General features: G+C 42.4%; 1 protein-coding gene across 1 annotated transcript in view; it reads left to right on the top strand.

Moving 5' to 3' along the window:
- Positions 1 to 2412: 2412 nt before the first annotated feature.
- LOC126295059 (voltage-gated potassium channel subunit beta-2-like) overlaps positions 2413 to 20679 on the top strand; it is a 1105917-nt gene continuing 1087650 nt past the window's right edge. Inside the window, exon 1 of the mRNA XM_049987306.1 lies at positions 2413 to 2741. The gene's annotated coding sequence lies outside the window, so the exon portion shown is untranslated. The remainder of the gene's footprint in view (positions 2742 to 20679) is intronic.

Genomic DNA, 20679 nt, shown 5'->3' with positions numbered 1-20679 from the left:
ACATGTAAACTGCACTTTAACCTTCCGAATGCAAATAAATTGAATGACTATGCAACCATGAAATAAAACCACGACAGTTAATCTGTCTAGTTATTTCTTACCTTTATTGGCAACTGAGACGTACGTTCCAGCTCCACATATCTTACATTCCCCTTCAAATTCATTTCTCCCTTTCTTTAAAGCCGGATATTTGCAAGAAAGGACATCAGAAAATGTACAATTTCCTTTAGGCATGACCAAATATTTTACGTAACTCACTTGGTTAAAAATTACGATATTTTCATTCGCTCATAGATCGATCAACGACAACATAAAAAAAAGGTTCAAATTGCTCTGAGCACTATGGGACTTAACTGCCGAGGTTATCAGTCCCCTAGAACAGAACTAGTTAAACCTAACTAACCTAAGGACAGCGCACACATCCATGCCCGAGGCAGGATTCGAACCTGCGACCATAGCGGTCGCGCGGTTCCAGACTGTAACGCCTAGAACCGCTCGGCCACTCCGACCGACAAAGAACGATAGCATCGACTATACAGGTGCCACCTACTACCGCTTTCGTCGGTGTTTATCACGAAGAGTGTGCTAATAGTTAAAGTATTTAAGAAAAGAGCAATAGAACGGGACGAATTACGCTCAACTTTGCGTAAAAGCCGGACACTGTAAAAATCTGCCCGGCCCCCATCAAAGAGCTAAGAAAGGAGGACATGTGTGGATTATTCGGGACGTCTGGTCACCCGACATGTTGCAGAGATTCTGCTACTGGGTAGTAACAGTGACCAAGTAAGACTGACCTTGGAACTTTCAGCATTGCAGCGCGTCAGCAATCGTATTTATCTAAATAAATTATGAATAATCCGCCTCGATTGCGAAAATTCCCGGTGTTTACCCAGGTTTCAATGTGGATAACCACGCCTTCTTCAGAACAAAATAAAAAGCAGCTTGCCTAAATGGGCATAGTCAATTTATAAAATGAACACCCACAACGGCAGGTCCCCATAAAATTAATTAGCATTACACGGTACATCCGTACCAAGTCAATAACACTACTTAACTGTGTGTGCTGCCTCGCCCCAGCCAACGTGCGATGGGTCTCAGGCTCTCCACTGGGGCGAGGCAGCACACACAGTTAAGTAGTGTTATTGACTTGGTACGGATGTACCGTGTAATGTTAATAAATTTTATGGGGACCTGCCGTTGTGGGTGTTCATTTTAGAAATTGACTATGCCCATTTAGGCAAGCTGTTTTTTATTTTGTTCTGAAGAAGGCGTGGTTATCCACGTTGAAACCTGGGTAAACACCGGGAATTTTCGCAATCGAGGCGGATTATTCATAATTTATTTATACTGACCTTTGAGTTTTACTAAAATGTGTGAATGATGAAATAATGTTAATCTGATGCGGAGGAGTAATCCAAACTTGTACCACACTGATTGTAATGGAACTTTTATAAGCCTGTGTCCTTATTGATTGGATGTGGTACTTTCCTTTTCGTGGACGATGGAGGAAATGTGCGTTTCAATAGAGCTAACGTGGGAATTTTACGCGCGCCCGTTGGGTAAACAGTGTGATTTACGAACTAGAAACATCCCGCGACTGCCGCTGGAGTGCGTTGCGATCGCGTATGCCACGTTGCGGCCCACGTGTGCACAAGTCGCATCGCTCCCGAGCGTTCAGCAGCACGTTGAACTTGGCACGCTCCACGTTAACGTTCGACAGCACGTTCCGTGTGCCGACGGCTTTAGAGTGGATTGTTGGTGTGAACGAAGAAGCAGATGTGGAGAGGAATGTGCCTACGCCTGCGGCAGAAGTGATTCTGACGTCAGCAGATCTGCATGCGAGCGTCGGTTTCGTTATTTCTCCATTGTCGCCGCGCGGAGCCCTAAAAACTTTTTCTAAAGTGCTTCCGCCCGTACGCATTAGCGAAATTGGCGTGGAACAGGAGTTAAAAGGAGCGCTTAGAAGCGCACGTGATTACGGAAGGGAATATCCTTGGGGATGCGGCGGGACGCGTCTGTAAAAGGAAGCAAAAGACGGGGCTAGGAAGTGAAGAGAAAAGCAAACAAAGGGCGCAGCGAATGCTTTTAACAGGGCGACGCATTCACAGCAGCGCACGTAGTTCCGACTCGTTCCGCTAGCGGCGTCGCTGGTGCTAGCAGTTCGAGCGGTGACCCAGAGATGGCGGGATGCTCGCTTCCCGCGTCCGCGCATTTTCCCGGGGACTCGCCCGGGCGAGCTGCGCGGCGCGTTGGTGGGGGTGAGGAGCAGTGGTGGGGGTAGACTCGGGCGCGCAGTGGTAGCAGGAGGCTGCGTTTAGTCTACCGCCGACTCCCACCGAGGAAACATCGCGCGAGGTTCCGTGTTGACGTTTGACAGGCCGGCGCGTGAGCCCGCGAGAAATTTTCCCGCGCGAATATCGGGCGGCGGAAGTGACACGGGGCTATGCAACTCTTTTCTCGCCATTTATTGCCTTCCGTCCGGTGCGCAGTCGGCTCGTGTATCTCCGTGTGAACTAAATGCCGCGTTCGCCTGTTTCGTAAATCAGCTCCCTTTCCGCACCAACGTTGCTTCTATCGCTAGCCCGCGACAAATTCCGAAGTGCAGGGAAGCGAAGCACTGCGCTGCCACCTCTCGCACTCAGGCATTTTTGCTCTGTTAGTGAAACCTCCGCGCGGAATAGAGGGGCTATTCGCCGACTGACTGATGGATTTTTCGAGACGTCACTACGTTCGACTAGAAAGTGGGTGAAAAAACAACCACGTATTTTTCTTCATTTCTCGTTACTGATCCATCATATTTGGCAAGAAGTGCATGTTGATTTCTTGTCTTTTACATTCTGCAGCACCAAATGTGAAATTACATATTCCTGAGAAACTGTCAGCTATCTAGCGTGTTTATTATATCATTACCAGGGGCGCCCGTAGGGTAAGATCAGTGGGGGCAGCTGCACTTGATGAGAATTCATTTACGAACATGAAAAATGACCTCTAAGCGCAGGGTCCGGATTTTTGTTATCTAAAAAGCCCGCAAGTTGTCACAAAAATTATCCGAAAATTCGATAAAATGACGCAAAAATGATTAAATCATTTAGTCAGTTATCAAATGAACTAGAACAATGAAAAAATTTATCGGTGTTTGGAACTGAAATGTTGAAGCTTGCCGTAGCTTTTCAAAATAGCAAAATGTGCGGAATGTCATCGATATGAAATTTTTAACGCCAGGAAGACAGTTAATTCAGGAAATAGGGTTTACTACGGGCCAACAAAAAACAGCGCAAAGTATGGGAAAACTTAAAATCTAGGAATATGGAAACTAGTTTGCTATAAGAATGCTGTCAGTTTGTTTATGTTTAAAACAATGACCAGGTACTCAGAGTGCACTGCTGAAAGTAATAGTAGAATATTATGAGCTGATAACAATGGCCACAAAATAAATAAATGACATGTACGAGGAAAAATGTTTTGCCCCTACTGACATGAAACCCTGTGGGCGTCCCTGGTCATTGTGTATATTTAGTGTTTTGTCGTGCTGGACGTAATTGTCAATTTTGTTTACGTCGCCGAGTTATTTAATGGACACTGAGATGTTACTCTGTATGAGAGATTAAAAAAATGTTAACCACATCGCTATCGCCTGTTGTATTCGACTTGGAAAAGTATACAGTAGCCGTTCCCAGTCTTTTTAGCTCTGCAGACTATTTTGTAAAAGAAAAAAAGCTTAGAGAACTATTGACTAAATATACAATATATAAACACACACACATATATCACATGCACTTGTCAGTTGGCCTAATTAATAAAAGATACTGTACAAGAAAGACTGAAAAATATCAATTTTTTTCTATTCACTTAGCTGTCAGAATCATATGTAAAAACTCGAAATCTAGTGCTCAGGGTGAAAAATAACTCAAAGGAATTTTTAGTAGTTATTGTCCCCCACGAGAGACTCGATACTTCGATTAAAACTGTTAATTTTAGTCTCAGATCACTGTCTACTTTCAATCTATTCATGTACTTATTTTTTCCAAAAGTAATGGTACTCATCCAAAAAGAGACCAATTGTGCTGTTTCAGAAAACTATTTTAGAGTCTGTTTACGTGATATTTCAACTAAAGACTCTTTATCGCTTGATGACAATGTTCTTCAAAGTGATTTTTGATTTGCTGAATTTCGCCCTCAGCTCTAGGGAAGTAATTCCTAAAAGAAACATGAAAACGCTTATATACTGCCCTATTAATTATTAGTTTTAAAAATCTATAAGTTTGAGAAATTCAGTTTTTGAAGGACTTAGTATTTACATTAGGCCTATTTAGATATCTGAATAAAATTTAGGGAAATATATGATTTTAAATTACCGTAGGTCAAAGTTTTGAAGAGATCTGGTATGGCTGCAGCTGTTTTATCAATTTCATTGGCCTCCAGAAAATCATCTAAGAGTGAAAACTCGTCGAAGGAACCTTGTTCCACTTTCTGAGCCAATCATTGAAGTCTCATGATTGCTTCTACTTTGTCTTGCACAAAAATTTATGAATGTCGTTGCCCTTCAGAGTTAAGCCGAGAATGCTGAGAGCACCGAAAACATACACCAAATATGGCAACCGTGTGAACCTCTTTTCATCGATCACACACTAAGTAGGACCTTGCAAATTTTCTACCACACTGTCCACTCGTAAGTTAAATCCTGACAATACTTTACGCCTCGACAGTCACCGAATTTCTCAGTGAATTAAAGATGTTATGGTCGCTGCCCATTTTATGACGGTGAACACCAATAGTCGTGTTTTTAGGCCTTGCTTTAATGAAGTTGGCGATTTTAAGTGCATCGTCAAGAGCTTTTTGGGACACTCGCCCAAACTGTAACTACAAGAGCATCCTCGGAGTAGTGAAGCAACTTAAATCACTTAGGCCAACTAAAGCCAAGTCTTCTGGTCCACACTGTATCCCAGTTAGGTTCCTTTCGGAGTATGCTGATGCATTAGCTCAATACTTAACAATCATATACAACCGTTCGCTCGACGAAAGATCCGTACCCAAAGACTGGAAAGTTGGACAGGTCACACCAATATTCAAGAAAGGTAGTAGGAGTAATCCACAAAATTACAGGCCTATATCGTTAACGTCGATATGCAGCAGGATTTTAGAACATATATTGTGTTTGAACATTATGAATTACCTAGAAGAAAACGATCTGTTGTCACACAGTCAACTTGGGTTTAGAAAACATAGGTCCTGTAAAACACAACTAGCTCTTTATTCACACGAAGTTTTGAGTGCTTTTCACAAGGAATTTCAGATCGATTCCGTATTTCTGGATTTCCGGAAGGCTTTTGACACTGTACAAGCGGCTCATAGTGGAATTGGGTGCTTAGGGAATATGGTCTCAGTTATGTGACTGGATTTGTGATTTCCTGTGAGAGAGGTCACAGTTCGTAGTAATTGACGGAAAGTCATCGAGTAAAACAGAAGTGATTTCAGGCGTTCCCAAATGTAGTGCCGGTCGGAGTGGCCGAGCGGTTCTAGGCGCTACAGTCAAGAACCGCGGGACCGCTACGGTCGCTGGTTCGAATCCTGCCTTGGGCATGGATGTGTGTGATGTCCTTAGGTTAGTTAGGTTTAAGTAGTTCTAAGTTCTAGGGGACTGATGACCCCAGATGTTAAGTCCCTTAGTGCTCAGAGCCATTTCAACCCAATGTAGTGTTATAGGCCCTTTGCTGTTCCTTATCTACATGAACGATTTGGGAGACAATCTAAGCAGCCGTCTTCGGTTGTTTGCAGTAGACGCTGTCGTTTATCGACTAATAAAGTCATCATCAGAAGATCAAAAAAACTGCAAATGATTTAGAAAAAAATATCTGAATGGTGCGAAAAGTGGCAGTTGATCCTACGAAAAGTGTGAGGTCATCCACATGAGTGCTAAAAGGAACTCGTTAAAATTCGGTTACACGATAAATCAATAAATTCTAAATGCCGTAAATTCAGCTAAATACCTAGGCATTACAATTACCAACAACTTAAATTGGAAGGAACACATAGCAAATGTTGTGGGGAAGGCTAACCAAAGACTGCGTTTTATCGGCAGGACACATAGAAAATGTAACAGACCTACTACACTACGCTTGTCCGTCCTCTTTTAGACTACTGCTGCGCGGTGTGGGATCCTTACCAGATAGCACTGACGGAGTACATCGAAAAAGTTCAAGGAAAGTCAGCACGTTTTGTATTATCGCGAAATATGGGATAGAGTCACTGAAATGATACAGGATATGGGCTGGAAATCATTAAAAGAAAGGAGTTTTTCATTGCGACGGAATATTCTCACGAAATTCCAATCACCAACTTTCTCCTGGGACAATATTTTGTTGACACCGACCTACATAGGGAGGAACGATCACCACGATAAAATAAGGGAAATCAGAGCTCGTACGGAAACATAGGTGTCCATTCTTTCCGCGTGCTATACGAGATTGGAATAATAGAGAATTGTAAAGGTGGTTCGATGAACCCTCTGCCAGGCACTTAAATGTGATTTGCAGACCCCATGTAGATGTAGATGGAGATGTAGATCTCTGTGTATGCTGTAATGTGTTCACCGAAACAAGGAAGCAGCTCAATCAGCTTTGGCGACTAGGCATCTACTGTATGAACAGCAGACATAGCTCGTGCCCAATTAGTTGTGAAACCTACACAACTTGACTAAACTTCGAGGGTGTGCTGAAAAGTAATGCCTCCGAATTTTTACATGAAAAGTCTTAATGTTTTATACATAACACAAACGTTTTAACATTTTATATCTTTGTTATTCACGTCCACACACACTCTAAGAAAAGAAATAAAACTACGGAACTTCAAGCAATAATCCAAATCTACATCTACATCCATACTCCGCAAGCCACCTGACGGTGTGTGGCAGAGGGTACCTTGAGTACCTCTATCAGTTCTCCCTTCTATCCCAGTATGGTATTGTTCGCGGAAAGAAGGATTGTCGGTATGCTTCTGTGTGGGCTCTAATCTCCCTGATTGTATCCTCACGGTCTCTTCGCGAGATATACGTAGGAGGGAGCAATATACTGCTTGACTCCTCGGTGAAGGTATGTTCTCGCAACTTCAACAAATGCCCGTACCGAGCTACTGAGCGTCTCTCCTGCCGAGTCTTCCACTGGAGTTTATCTGTCATCTCCGTAACGCTTTCGCGATTACTAAATGAACCTGTAACGAAGTCCGCTGCCCTTAGTTGGATCTTCTGTCACTCTTCTATCAACCCTATCTGGTACGGATCACTCACCTGTGAGCAGTATTCGAGCAGTGGCCGAACAAGCGTACTGTAGCCTACTTCCTTTGTTTTCGGAATGCATTCCCTTAGGATTCTACCAATGAATTTCAGTCTGGCATCTGCTTTACCGACGATCAACTTTATATTATCATTCCATTTTAAATCACTCCTAATGAGCACACCCAGATAATTTATGGAATTAGCTGCTTCCAGTTGCTGACCTGCTATATTGTAGCTAAATGATAAGGGACCTTTCTTTCAGTGTATTCGCAGCACATTACACTTGTCTACATTGAGATTCAATTGCCATTCCTTGCACCATGCGCCAATTCGTTGCAGATCCTGCTGCGTTTCAGTACAATTTTCCATTGTTGCAACCTCTCGATACACCACAGCATCATCTGCAAAAAGCCTCAGTGAACTTCCGATGTCATCCACCAGGTCATTTATGTATATTGTGAATAGCAACGGTCCTATGACACTCCCCTGCGGCACACCTGAAATCACTCTTACTTCGGAAGACTTCCCTCCATTGAGAATGACATGCTGCATTCTGTTATCTAGGAACTCTTCAATCCAATCACACAATTGGTCTGATACTCTGTATGCTCTTACTTTGTTCATTAAACGACTGTGGGGAACTGTATCGAACGCCTTGCGGAAGTCAAGAAACACGGCATCTACCTGTGAACCCGTGTCTAAGGCCCTCTGAGTCTCGTGGACGAATAGCGCGAGCTGGGTTTCACACGATCGTCTTTTTCGAAACCCATGCTGATTCCTACAGAGTAGATTTCTAGTCTCCAGAAAAGTCATTATACTCGAACATAATACGTGTTCCAAAATTCTACAACTGATCGACGTTAGAGATATAGGTCTATAGTTCTGCACATCTGTTCGACGTCCCTTCTTGAAAACGGGGATGACCTGTGCTCTTTTCCAGTCCTTTGGAACGCTTCGCTCTTCTAGAGACCTACGGTACACCGCTGCAAGAAGGGTGGCAAGTTCCTTGGCGTACTCTGTGTAAAATCGAACTGGTATCCCATCAGGTCCAGCGGCCTTTTGCTCTTTTGAGACGGAATCGGCAGATATGATGGACACGTGCAGACAAATAAATGATTATACTTTCAGGAAAAGTGAATAATTTATTCAAGGGAAAGAGCTTCACGAATTGAGTAAGTGAATAACACGGTGGCAAATCTCTGGTACATACGGAAGCAGCTATTGGGCTTGGCGCTGATTAGAAGAGTTGTTGGATTTCTCATGAGGCATGTCGTGTCACATTCAGTCCAGTGGGCGAGTTAGATAGTCAAAGTCCTCAGATGTTTGGAGAGCCCTGTCCATAACTCCTCAAACGTCTTCAACTGGAGAAACATCCGGCGACCTTGCTGGTCAATGTAGGGTTTAGCAAGCATGAAGACGAGAAGCAGAAACTCTCGTGGTGTGCGGGCGGGTATAACGAAGGGCGTTTGAAAAGTCCGTGCAAAAATAAAAACTATTGACGTGTTTGGGCTAATTTTTTTTTTTTCGACGTAGTCTCCTTTTAGACTTCCACACTTCGTCCGACGCTGTTCTAGTTTGTTGATCCCTTCCGAAGAATAGGAACTGTCCAAGTCTGCAAAATAGCTATTACTTGCTGCAATCACCTCCTCGTTTGAATAAAATGTTTGTCCCGCCAGCCATTTCTTCAGACTGGGAAACAAATAGTACTCTGAGGGAGCCAAGTCTGGAGAATAGGGGGGATGTGAAACGAGTTGGAATCCTATTTCCATTAATTTTGCGATCACAGCTGCTGAGGTGTGTGCTGGTGCATTGTGTTGGGAAAGGACTTTTTTGCGATTCAATCGCCGGCGTTCTTCTTGCAGCTCGGTTTTCTAACGGTCCAATAACGATGAATAATATGCACCTGTAATAGTTTTACCCTTTTCCACATAGTCGATGAGGATTATCCCTTACGAAACCCAAAAGACAGTCGCCAAAACCTTATCGGCCGAAAGAGTGGTCTTCGCCGTTTTTTTGGAGCAGATTCTCCCTTGGTAACCCATTGTTTAAATTGTTGTCTGTCATCCATCACCATATCACGGATTTTATCAATGGTTTCTGGAGTCGTAACCTCCACAGGGCGTCCAGAACGTTCAGCGTCACTTGTACCTTATGGCCACTCTGAAAATTTTGAAACCACTTATAAACTGTTCTGATCACCGCAATGTTTGCTAAGCTTCTCTTTAGTCTCCTTTTGCATTTCATAAAGTAATGTTTAATCACTACGCGAATTTTTCGTCAATTTTTTTGACAATCACTCGACTTCCTCGATTCACACGAATGCCAAACGGAAAGAAATAGACCAATATGGCTGAAACTTGGTGTGCGTCCTTTCCAAAAATGCTACTAACTAATCATGACCTCTATCATAGAGTAAATATCTCTGGAGTGAGCATTGCGTTCTGCTCATGTTGTCAACATTAAACCAGGATTGTCACGTGTTTTCGGGACTTCGCTGTGCGTGTGTGCTTTCTGCAGCGTTTGAAGTTTATAATATCAAGATCTGTTTTCTTGTGTTTCACCGTTTGTTGATAGTGTAATACTAATAGTGAATTACTGTTGTTGCTAGGATGCAAAGAAAAATATGTGAAAGGAGGAATAGTAACTTTTCATGGGTGCATACTATGTAGATCTGATTATAGTTATCATATTAGGAAGAGACACTGTATACGTTTAAAAATTTCGAGACGCATTATAATTAAGGCCTGATTCTGTAGACCTATTTTTCTACGATTTTATGACTATATAATAGACATTACGGTTCGTACAAAAGCTTACAATCGCTTCCTCTCGTAAATTTGCTGGTAGAACAGAAAAGGGAATGGTTAGATGTTTCAGCAAATACTATCCTCCATACATTTATCAGTGACTTGTCGATTATGTATATAGATTACTCAGTCTACTATTTATTTAATAAACTGGGAGCAAGTATGTAAAATGCGTTAAATAAATACTTCAAAATGTCACCAGTCAGAAAAACTGTGCTTAGGTAGGTCGCAAGAACGAGAAAATAAATACGCAGACATAGCAGGAAAAAGGACGAATTACCAGGGATATAATCAGTAATGTGTGGCAAATTCGGTGTTTTTCGGACACTTGCAAAAGTAATAGCGTACTGTTAAGTCGTTTTGCGAGACTATCATTGCAAAAATATACGTCGGGCTCTGTAATACTATAAAGTGCCGTATCATACCGAAAACTACCAAAAATCGAGTGCATCTGAACTGTGACACCTGTCGCAAAGAAGCAGGATGTAATATAACTTGCCCTTAAAAGTTACGTAGCTGGTTTATTCCGGGTATAAAATGGATACTGTTAAAATGTCTGCGCAACATGTAAAAATAATCCACGACACGTACGAAAAGAATCTGTCTGTACTAGGGGTGTAGTGACATTCGGAATACACAGGGCGCTATACGGACAAACGCAGGACGTCCCGAGAACACGTGCCCAGGCCGGCCATGTATGTTGACAACACAAAATCTGTTCTGCGCATGTGAATGCTCACTCCAGAGATATTTACTCTATGACACCGATACGCGCTGGTGGTGCCATCGAAAGGGTTTGCACGGACTTTTCAAACGCCCCTCGTATCTTGCTGGAATGCAAGCCCAGGATTGCTTGCCATCAAGGACAACAAATCGGGGTGCAGAATATCTTCGACGTATCGCTGTGCTGTGGGGGTGTTGCAGATGACAACCAAAGGTCTCCTGCTATGAAATGAAACGGAACTCCATGTCACCACTCGTGGCTGTCGGGCAGTATGGTGGGCTACAGTCACACTGGAGTCTGGGACGTCACCAGAGACGTCATCGTGGTCATTGGGGCTCAGTTGGAAGCGGGATTCATGACTGAAGACAATTCAATGATTTCTTAAAAGACATCATAGTCGCCATTGGCTGCTGAAACCTTCCTGTCTCCTCTGTCTCTTTTGTGTTACTCAATCTTCCCTTCTACAATAACCTATGAAACCTTCCCTTACGATTTCTATCTCTTGCTTAGTAACAACAAATGAAATCTTCCCTTTGAAATTTATTCTCTTTCTCAATCTTCGCATACAAATTTAATTGCTGCTTATTGAAAGCGATTTTCTGATTATTTAGACGAAACATAGAATGTGTCGTCGTCTTGGCCCTCAGTCGTTATCTGTAATAACCCAAAACTGTTCCTTACCTTTTTTACTGTTACTGGATCGCCATCTGACTGCTACATCGAACTGCGACATGAATATACTTACTCTGGTTTAGTATACTCTATTAGCTGCTGGTGGGCTGTCATAATAAGTGGTTGTATTTAGTACCAAAACTGACGTTATTCTTTAATAGCAAAGCTGACGTTATTCGTTAATTAATTTGACTGAAGTTACGTAATTCATAGTTACACTTTTTCTTCACAACAATAAAATTTTTCAAAGTTTTACGTTGATGGTTTTTGGGATGGATTTCAATCAGTAATGCAACATTGCTGGCAAACATTAATTATATTCTGAAAACGTTTCTTCAAATATTTACTGCTGATAATGATATGATTTTACAAACGTTCAAGTGGGACTTACTTTTTACAATAATCTTACAACTAACAATGCGCAAGCTTCCTTTCAGGAGTCTTGAGTTTTGCAAAGAAAATAATTTAATAACATTAGTTGCCCTTATGATAATAGTTAGCTGATGGCTCTGTACACCCATTTATAATCTCTTGTAAATCATAGCTGGTGGCTGGCAGGCACACCGCTCCTCTCAACCTCTCGCTTCAGACCTGCTACCGACTCGATTCACTTCTCGCTTACTGCTGACTTCATACGAACGCTGAAGTGCGGTCTTTCCTGCCAACAATGCTTTCTGGTGCAGGCAATCCCTGCTACCATTACAAAATGCATCAATGCACGGTCTTTCCCGCTCTTTTCTTAAAATGCATCCATACGCAGTCTCTCCTGCCCTTTTTAAAATTATATAAATTTGCGGTCTCTCTTGCCAACAATACTTTGGTGGAGACATTCCCTGCTACCACAATTATTTCTAACACGACAAATATTAATTATTCCTACTTAATCCTATTAATAACGTATAAACATCCTTCTTAAATTGTGGTTTGACAATAGACAATAAAAATATACACGTCTTACAACGTCAACAAGTAAATCGGATGGAAATTGTACCGTGGGCGACGACTGCCATGCCGAAACACTTGGTTTTTGAGAAAAACGTGTTTATAGTTTGACAAGTATTTATCAAATGTATAAAGGATGTTGACTTCGGTGCTTGTGTTGACATGCGACTCACTGCTCTACAGTACTAGCATCAAGCACATCAGTGCGTAGCATCAACAGGTTAGCGTTCATCACGAACGTGGTTTTGCAGTCAGTGCAATGTTTACAAATGCGGAGTTGGCAGATGCCCATTTGATGTACGGATTAGCACGGGGCAATAGCCGTGGTGCGGTACGTTTGTATCGAGACAGATTTCCAGAACGAAGGTGTCCCAACAGGAAGACGTACGAAGCAACTGATCGGCGTCTTAGGGAGCACGGAACATTCCAGCCTATGACTCGCGACGACCTAGAACGACGAGGACACCTGCAATGGACGAGGCAATTCTTCGTGCAGTTGACGATAACCCTAATGTCAGCGTGAGAGAAGTTGCTGCTGTACAAGGTAACGTTGACCACGTCACTGTATGGAGAGTGCTACGGGAGAACCAGGTGTTCCCGTACCGTGTACAGCGTGTGCAGGCACTATCAGCAGGTTATTGGCCTCCACGGGTACACTTCTGCGAATGGTTCATCCAACAAAGTGACAATCCTCATTTCAGTGCAAATGTTCTCTTTACGGATGAGGCTTCATTCCGACGTAATCAAATTGTAAATTTTCACAATCATCATGTGTGGACTGACGAGAATCCACACGCAATTGTGCAATCACGTCATCGACACAATTTTCTGTGATCGTTTGGGCAGGCATTGTTGGCGATGTCTCGATTGGGCCCCATGTTCTTCCATCTACGCTCAATGGAGCACGTTATCATGATTTCATACGGGATACTCTACCTGTCCCCATGAACCATGGACCTTGCCGTTGGTGGGGAGGCTTGCGTGCCTCAGCGATACAGATGGCCGTACCGTAGGTGCAACCACAACGGAGGGGTATCTGTTGAGAGGCCAGACAAACGTGTGGTTCCTGAAGAGGGGCAGCAGCCTTTTCAGTAGTTGCAGGGGCAACAGTCTGGATGATTGACTGATCTGGCCTTGCAACATTAACCAAAACGGCCTTGCTGTGCTGGTACTGCGAACGGCTGAAAGCAAGGGGAAACTACAGCCGTAATTTTTCCCGAGGACATGCAGCTTTACTGTATGATTAAATGATGATGGCATCCTCTTGGGTAAAATATTCCGGAGGTAAAATAGTCCCCCATTCGGATCTCCGGGCGGGGACTACTCAGGAGGATGTCGTTATCAGGAGAAAGAAAACTGGCGTTCTACGGATCGGAGCGTGGAATGTCAGATCCCTTAATGGGGCAGGAAGGTTAGAAAATTTAAAAAGGGAAATGGATAGATTAAAGTTAGATATAGTGGGAATTAGTGAAGTTCGGTGGCAGGAGGAACAAGACTTCTGGTCAGGTGACTACAGGGTTATAAACACAAAATCAAATAGGGGTAATGCAGGAGTAGGTTTAATAATGAATAGGAAAATACGAATGCGGGTAAGCTACTACAAACAGCATAGTGAACGCATTATTGTGGCCAAGATAGATACAAAGCCCACACCTACTGCAGTAGTACAAGTTTATATGCCAACTAGCTCTGCAGATGATGAAGAAATTGAAGAAATGTACGATGAAATAAAAGAAATTATTCAGATAGTGAAGGGAGACGAAAATTTAATAGTAATGGGTGACTGGAATTCGAGTGTAGGAAAAGGCAGAGAAGGAAACATAGTAGGTGAATATGGATTGGGGCTAAGAAATGAAAGAGGAAGCCGCCTAGTAGAATTTTGCACAGAGCACAACTTAATCATAGCTAACACTTGGTTTAAGAATCATGAAAGAAGGTTGTATACGTGGAAAAACCCTGGAGATACTAAAAGGTATCAGATAGATTATATAATGGTAAGACAGAGATTTAGGAACCAGGTTTTAAGTTGTAAGACATTTCCAGGGGCAGATGTGAACTCTGACCACAATCTATTGGTTATGACCTGTAGATTAAAACTGAAGAAACTGCAAAAATGTGGGAAATTAAGGAGATGGGACCTGGATAAAGAGAAAGAACAAGAGGTTGTACAGAGTTTCAGTGAGAGCATAAAGGAACAATTGACAGGAATAGGTGAAAGAAATACAGTAGAAGAAGAATGGGTAGCTCTGAGGGATGTAGTAGTGAAGGCAGCAGAGGATAAAGTAGGTACAAAGACGAGGGCTGCTAGAAATCCTTGGGTAACAGAAGAAATATTGAATTTAATTGATGAAAGGAGAAAATATAAAAATGCAGTAAATGAAGCAGGCAAAAAGGAATACAAACGTCTCAAAAATGAGATCGACAGGAAGTGCAAAATGGCTAAACAGGGATGGCTAGAGGACAAATGTAAGGATGTAGAAGCTTATCTCACTAGGGGTAAGATAGATACTGCCTACAGGAAAATTAAAGAGACCTTTGGAGAGAAGAGAACCACGTGTATGAATATCAAGAGCTCAGATGGCAGCCCAGTTCTAAGCAAAGAAGGGAAGGCAGAAAGGTGGAAGGAGTATATAGAAGGTTTATACAAGGGCGATGTACTTGAGGACAATTTATGGAAATAGAAGAGGATGTAGATGAAGATGAAATGGGAGATACGATACTGCGTGAAGAGTTTGACAGAGCACTGAAAGACCTGAGTCGAAACAAGGCCCCCGGAGTAGACAACATTCCATTAGAACTACTGACGGCCTTGGGAGAGCCAGTCATGACAAAACTCTACCAGCTGGTGAGCAAGATGTATGAGACAGGCGAAATACCCTCAGACTTCAAGAAGAATATAATAATTCCAATCCCAAAGAAAGCAGGTGCTGACAGATGTGAAAATTACCGAACTATCAGTTTAATAAGCCACGGCTGCAAAATGCTAACGCGAATTTCTTACAGACGAATGGAAAAAACTGGTAGATGCAGACCTCGGGGAGGATCAGTTTGGATTCCGTCGAAATGTTGGAACACGTGAGGCAATACTGACCTTACGACTTATCTTAGAAGAAAGACTAAGAAAAGGCAAACCTACGTTTCTAGCATTTGTAGACTTAGAGAAAGCTTTTGACAATGTTGACTGGAATACTCTTTTTCAAATTCTAAAGGTGGCAGGGGTAAAATACAGGGAGCGAAAGGCTATTTATAATTTGTACAGAAACCAGATGGCAGTAATAAGAGTCGAGGGGCATGAAAGGGAAGCAGTGGCTGGGAAAGGAGTGAGACAGGGTTGTAGCCTCTCCCTGATGTTATTCAATCTGTATATTGAGCAAGCAGTAAAGGAAACAAAAGAAAAATTCGGAGTAGGTATTAAAATTCATGGAGAAGAAGTAAAAACTTTGAGGTTCGCCGATGACATTGTAATTCTGTCAGAGACAGCAAAGGACCTGGAAGAGCAGTTGAACGGAATGGACAGTGTCTTGAAAGAAGGATATAAGATGAACATTAACAAAAGCAAAACGAGGATAATGGAATGTAGTCAAATTAAATCGGGTGATGCTGAGGGAATTAGATTAAGAAATGAGACACTTAAAGTAGTAAAGGAGTTTTGCTATTTAGGAAGTAAAATAACTGATGATGGTCGAAGTAGAGAGGATATAAAATGTAGACTGGTAATGGCAACGAAAGCGTTTCTGAAGAAGAGAAATTTGTTAACATCGAATATAGATTTATGTATCAGGAAGTCGTTTCTGAAAGTATTTGTTTGGAGTGTAGCCATGTATGGAAGTGAAACATGGACGATAACTAGTTTGGACAAGAAGAGAATAGAAGCTTTCGAAATGTGGTGCTACAGAAGAATACTGAAGATAAGGTGGATAGATCACGTAACTAATGAGGAGGTATTGAATAGGATTGGGGAGAAGAGAAGTTTGTGGCACAACTTGACTAGAAGAAGGGATCGGTTGTTAGGACATGTTTTGAGGCATCAAGGGATCACAAATTTAGCATTGGAGGGCAGCGTGGAGGGTAAAAATCGTAGAGGGAGACCGAGAGATGAGTACACTAAGCAGATTCAGAAGGATGTAGGTTGCAGTAGGTACTGGGAGATGAAGCAGCTTGCACAGGATAGAGTAGCATGGAGAGCTGCATCAAACCAGTCTCAGGACTGAAGACAACAACAACAACAACAACTCTACCTGTGCTGCTAGAACATGTGCATTTACAAGTACGACACAACATGTGGTTCGTGCACGATGGAGCTCCTGCACATTTCAGTCGAAGAGTTAGCACGCTTCTCAACAACAGATTCGGTGACCGATGGATTGGTAGAGGCGGACCAATTCCTTGGCCTCCACGCTCTCCTGACCTCAACCCTCTTGACTTTCATTTATGGGGGTATTTGAAAGCTCTCGTCTACGCAACCCCGGTACCAAATGTAGAGACTCTTCGTGCTCGTATTGTGGACGGCTGTGATACAATACGCCATTCTCCAGGGCTGCACCAGCGCATCAGGGATTCCATGCGACGGAGGGTGGATGCATGTATCCTCGCTAACGGAGGACATTTTGAACATTTCCTGTAACAAAGTGTCTGAAGTCACGCTGGTACGTTCTGTTGCTGTGTGTTTCCATTGCATGATTAATGTGATTTGAAGAGAAGTAACAAAATGAGCTGTAACATGGAAAGTAAGCGTTTCCGGACACATGTCCACATAACATATTTTCTTTCGTTGTGTGTGAGGAATGTTTCAGGAAAGTTTGGCCGTACCTTTTTGTAACACCCTGTATATTTAACAACATATTAGTATGTAAAAAGTGTCGTACTCCTCGGATCGTGTGGGACTCTCACAGTCAAAAGGCTGCATTCTGACGACGACACGTGCTCATGTCAGATAGTTTTATATTCTGACAGAGTGTAAGTAATGTACATTTACCTCCAATTTTTATAATTGAGCTACTTTCCTTATGAAATGTTTGCTTAATGATGTATATACACCCTGTGCTTCACTTTTGTATGTTTGTGTTTAGTTAACTTTGCAGTGTTACTTGAAAATGGCCATAAGGGCGAAAATGCAAAAGTAACAATCCATATTTTGTAGAGTCAACGGCGACTTTGATGTCTTTTAAGAAATACTATATGACTGTGAATCCCAACCATCAGAAGTTAAACAATTCAATGAGATTCCAGGACGAACTGCAAAGGGGCTTGTTGGTGTTCAGATATCAATGACCTCAGTCCTCTTTCTGTGAGCGGCCTACTGATGGCCCTTGTGGTCACTGAAGCAGCAGTTGGACGTCGGCTCGATGATGGTGATGAACCTGGGTCTCTGTATGCCTCCCTCACGGTTGCTCCGTCCTGCTGTTCTGTCGTCTCTCTAAGTCCAACACTTCCTTTCTTGACTCTTTGTTTGGTCACGGATCACGCACTCCTGCCAACGGCGTCCAACTGTGGCAGCGCTTCTATTAAAATGTTGAGCGATTCACCAAGTACTCCAAACGGCTTGTTCGGGCCCTACTAAACGTCCTCTGTAAAACGCTGACGTCTGAGTATATTGTTGGCGCACCTGTCTGTGTGGCGTAGTTACTGTCCAGAACACGAAATAGAATTCGCAAAGACTTTATGGCCTGGTATCTACATGTCCACTATTCACTACGTAACCTCCCATTGTCTACATCTACATCTACATCCATACTCTGCAAGCCACCTGGAGGTGTGCGGTGGAGGGTACCTTTAGTACCTCTATCGGTTATCCCTTCTATTCCAGTCTCGTATTGTTCGTGGAAAGAAAGGTTGTCGGTATGCCTCTGTGTGGGCTCTAATCTCTCTGATTTTATCCTCATGGTCTCTTCGCGAGATGTATGTACGGGGGAGCAATAGCTTGACTCCTCGATGAAGGTATGTTCTTCAACCAAACTCCGTACCGAGGTACTGAGCCTCTCTCTTGCACAGTCTTCCACTGGACTTTATCTACACCACTGGCCATTAAAATTACTAAACCGTATCAAACACGGCATCTACCTGGGAACCCGTGTCTATGGCCCTCTGAGTCTCGTGGACGAATAGCGCGAGCTGGGTTTCACACAATCGTCTTTTTCGAAACCCATCCCTACAGAGTAGATTTCTAGTCTCCAGAAAAGTCATTATACTGGAACATAATACGTGTTCCAAAATTACACAACTGATCGACATAACAGATATAGGTCTATAGTTCTGCGCATCTGTTCGACGTCCCTTCCTGAAAACAGGGATGACCTGTGCCCTTTTCCAATCCCTTGGAACGCTACGCTCTTCTAGAGACTGCGGTACACCGCTGCAAGAAAGAGGGCAAGTTCCTTCGCGTACTCTGTGTAAAATCGAACTTGTATCCCACCAGGTCCAGCGGCCTTTCCTCTTTTGAGTGATTTTAATTGTTTCTCTATCCCTCTGTCGTCTATTTCGATATCTACCATTTTGTCATCTGTGCGACAACGTAGAGAAGGAACTACAGTGTAATTTTCCTCTGTGAAACAGAACTGATATTTGTTTCTGTCTGCAATTTAGCTCAACCGTACCTCCCACTCTACATACTAGCAAAACTGTGTCCCCACAAAGTGGTACCCAACTTAAACTCAAATGGTAACTGTAACTTAACAGAATACAGCTTGTCTTTATATTAAATGCGCAACTGAAGTAAAACAATTATTTGGCCCTAATCAAGATTTCTACTTACCTCGCGTCTTTCTAACTGCTCCATGTGGTAATACCTAATGATAAACAGCGGAGTAATTATTTCTATGAAATATTCGAACACAACGATTTTACAATGATGTACTGAAAAAGGCAGAGTTGAACTTCGCGTGAACCTCACACATAACATAGGTCTTGACAGTACTAAGTTAACAAAGTGAACAATGATTTAAAGAGAGTGCAATGTTAACAGAGAATTTTGCATAAAAATCAAGCAGCGTAATCAGTTGATATCTTAATGCATGACTCAGGGATGTGGAGTGGTCTTTCTCTCAACTCGGATCAAGTTAATTAGCTGACTGATCATTTCTAGCTGCGCAATGTGGCAGTCTTACCCAAAATTCTCCCCTTCAAAATTGATAACATTATTCAAAATTTATATTCTCTTCGCTTTCTAATGTTTTTGTTGTTGTGGTCTTCAGTCCAGTTGTGCCACAAACTTCTCTTCTCCCCAAACCTATTCAATATTTCCTCATTACTTATGTGATCTACCCATCTAATCTTCAGCATTCTTCTGTAGCACCACATTTCGAAAGCATCTATTCGTTTCTTGTCTAAACTATTTATCGCCCATGTTTCAGTTCCACACATGGCTACACTCCATACAAATACTTTCAGAAACGACTTCCTGACACTTACATCCATACTCGATGTTAACAAATTTCCCTTCTTCAGAAATGCTTTCCTTGCCATTGCCAGTCTACATTTTATATCCTCTCTACTTCGACCATCATCAGTTACTTTGCTCTCCAAATAGCAAAACTCTTTTACTACTATAAGTGTGTCATTTCCTAATCTAATTCCCTCAGCATCACCCTACTTAATTCGACTACATTCCATTACCCTCGTTTTTCTTTTGTTGATGTTCATCTTATACCCTCCTTTCAAGACACTGTCCATTCCATTCAACTGCTCTTCCAAGTCCGTTGCTGTCTCTGACAGGATTACAATGTCATCGGCGAACCTCAAAGTTTTTATTTCTTCTTCATGGATTTTAATACCTACTCCGAATTTTTCTTTTGTTTCCTTTACTGCTTGCTCAATATACAGATTGAATAACATCGGGGAGAGGCTACAACCTCTCTCACTCCCTTCCCAACCACTGCTTCCCTTTCATGCCCCTCAACTCTTATAAGTGCAATTTGGTTTCTATATAAATTGTAAATAGCATTTTGCTCCCTATATTTTACCCCTGCCACGTTCAAAATTTGAAAGAGTATTCCAGTCAACATTGTCAAAAGTTTTCTCTAAATGTCTACAAATGCTAGAAACGTAGTTTTGCCTTTCCTTAATCTTTCTTCTAAGATAAGTCGTAGGGTCAGTTTTGCCTCACGTGTTCGAACATTTCTACGGAATCCAAACTGATCTTCCCCGAGGTCGGCTTCTATCAGTTTTTCCATTCGTCTGTAAAGAATTCGCGTTAGTATTTTGCAGCTGTGACTTATTAAACTGATCGTTCGATAATTTTCACATCTGTCAACACCTGCTTTCTTTGG

Source organism: Schistocerca gregaria, chromosome 11 (genome assembly GCF_023897955.1).
Source record: "Schistocerca gregaria isolate iqSchGreg1 chromosome 11, iqSchGreg1.2, whole genome shotgun sequence".
NCBI classification, from domain to species: domain Eukaryota; kingdom Metazoa; phylum Arthropoda; class Insecta; order Orthoptera; family Acrididae; genus Schistocerca; species Schistocerca gregaria.
The sequence above is the reverse complement of the archived record's forward strand: the minus strand, read 5'-3'. Positions and strand labels throughout refer to the sequence as shown.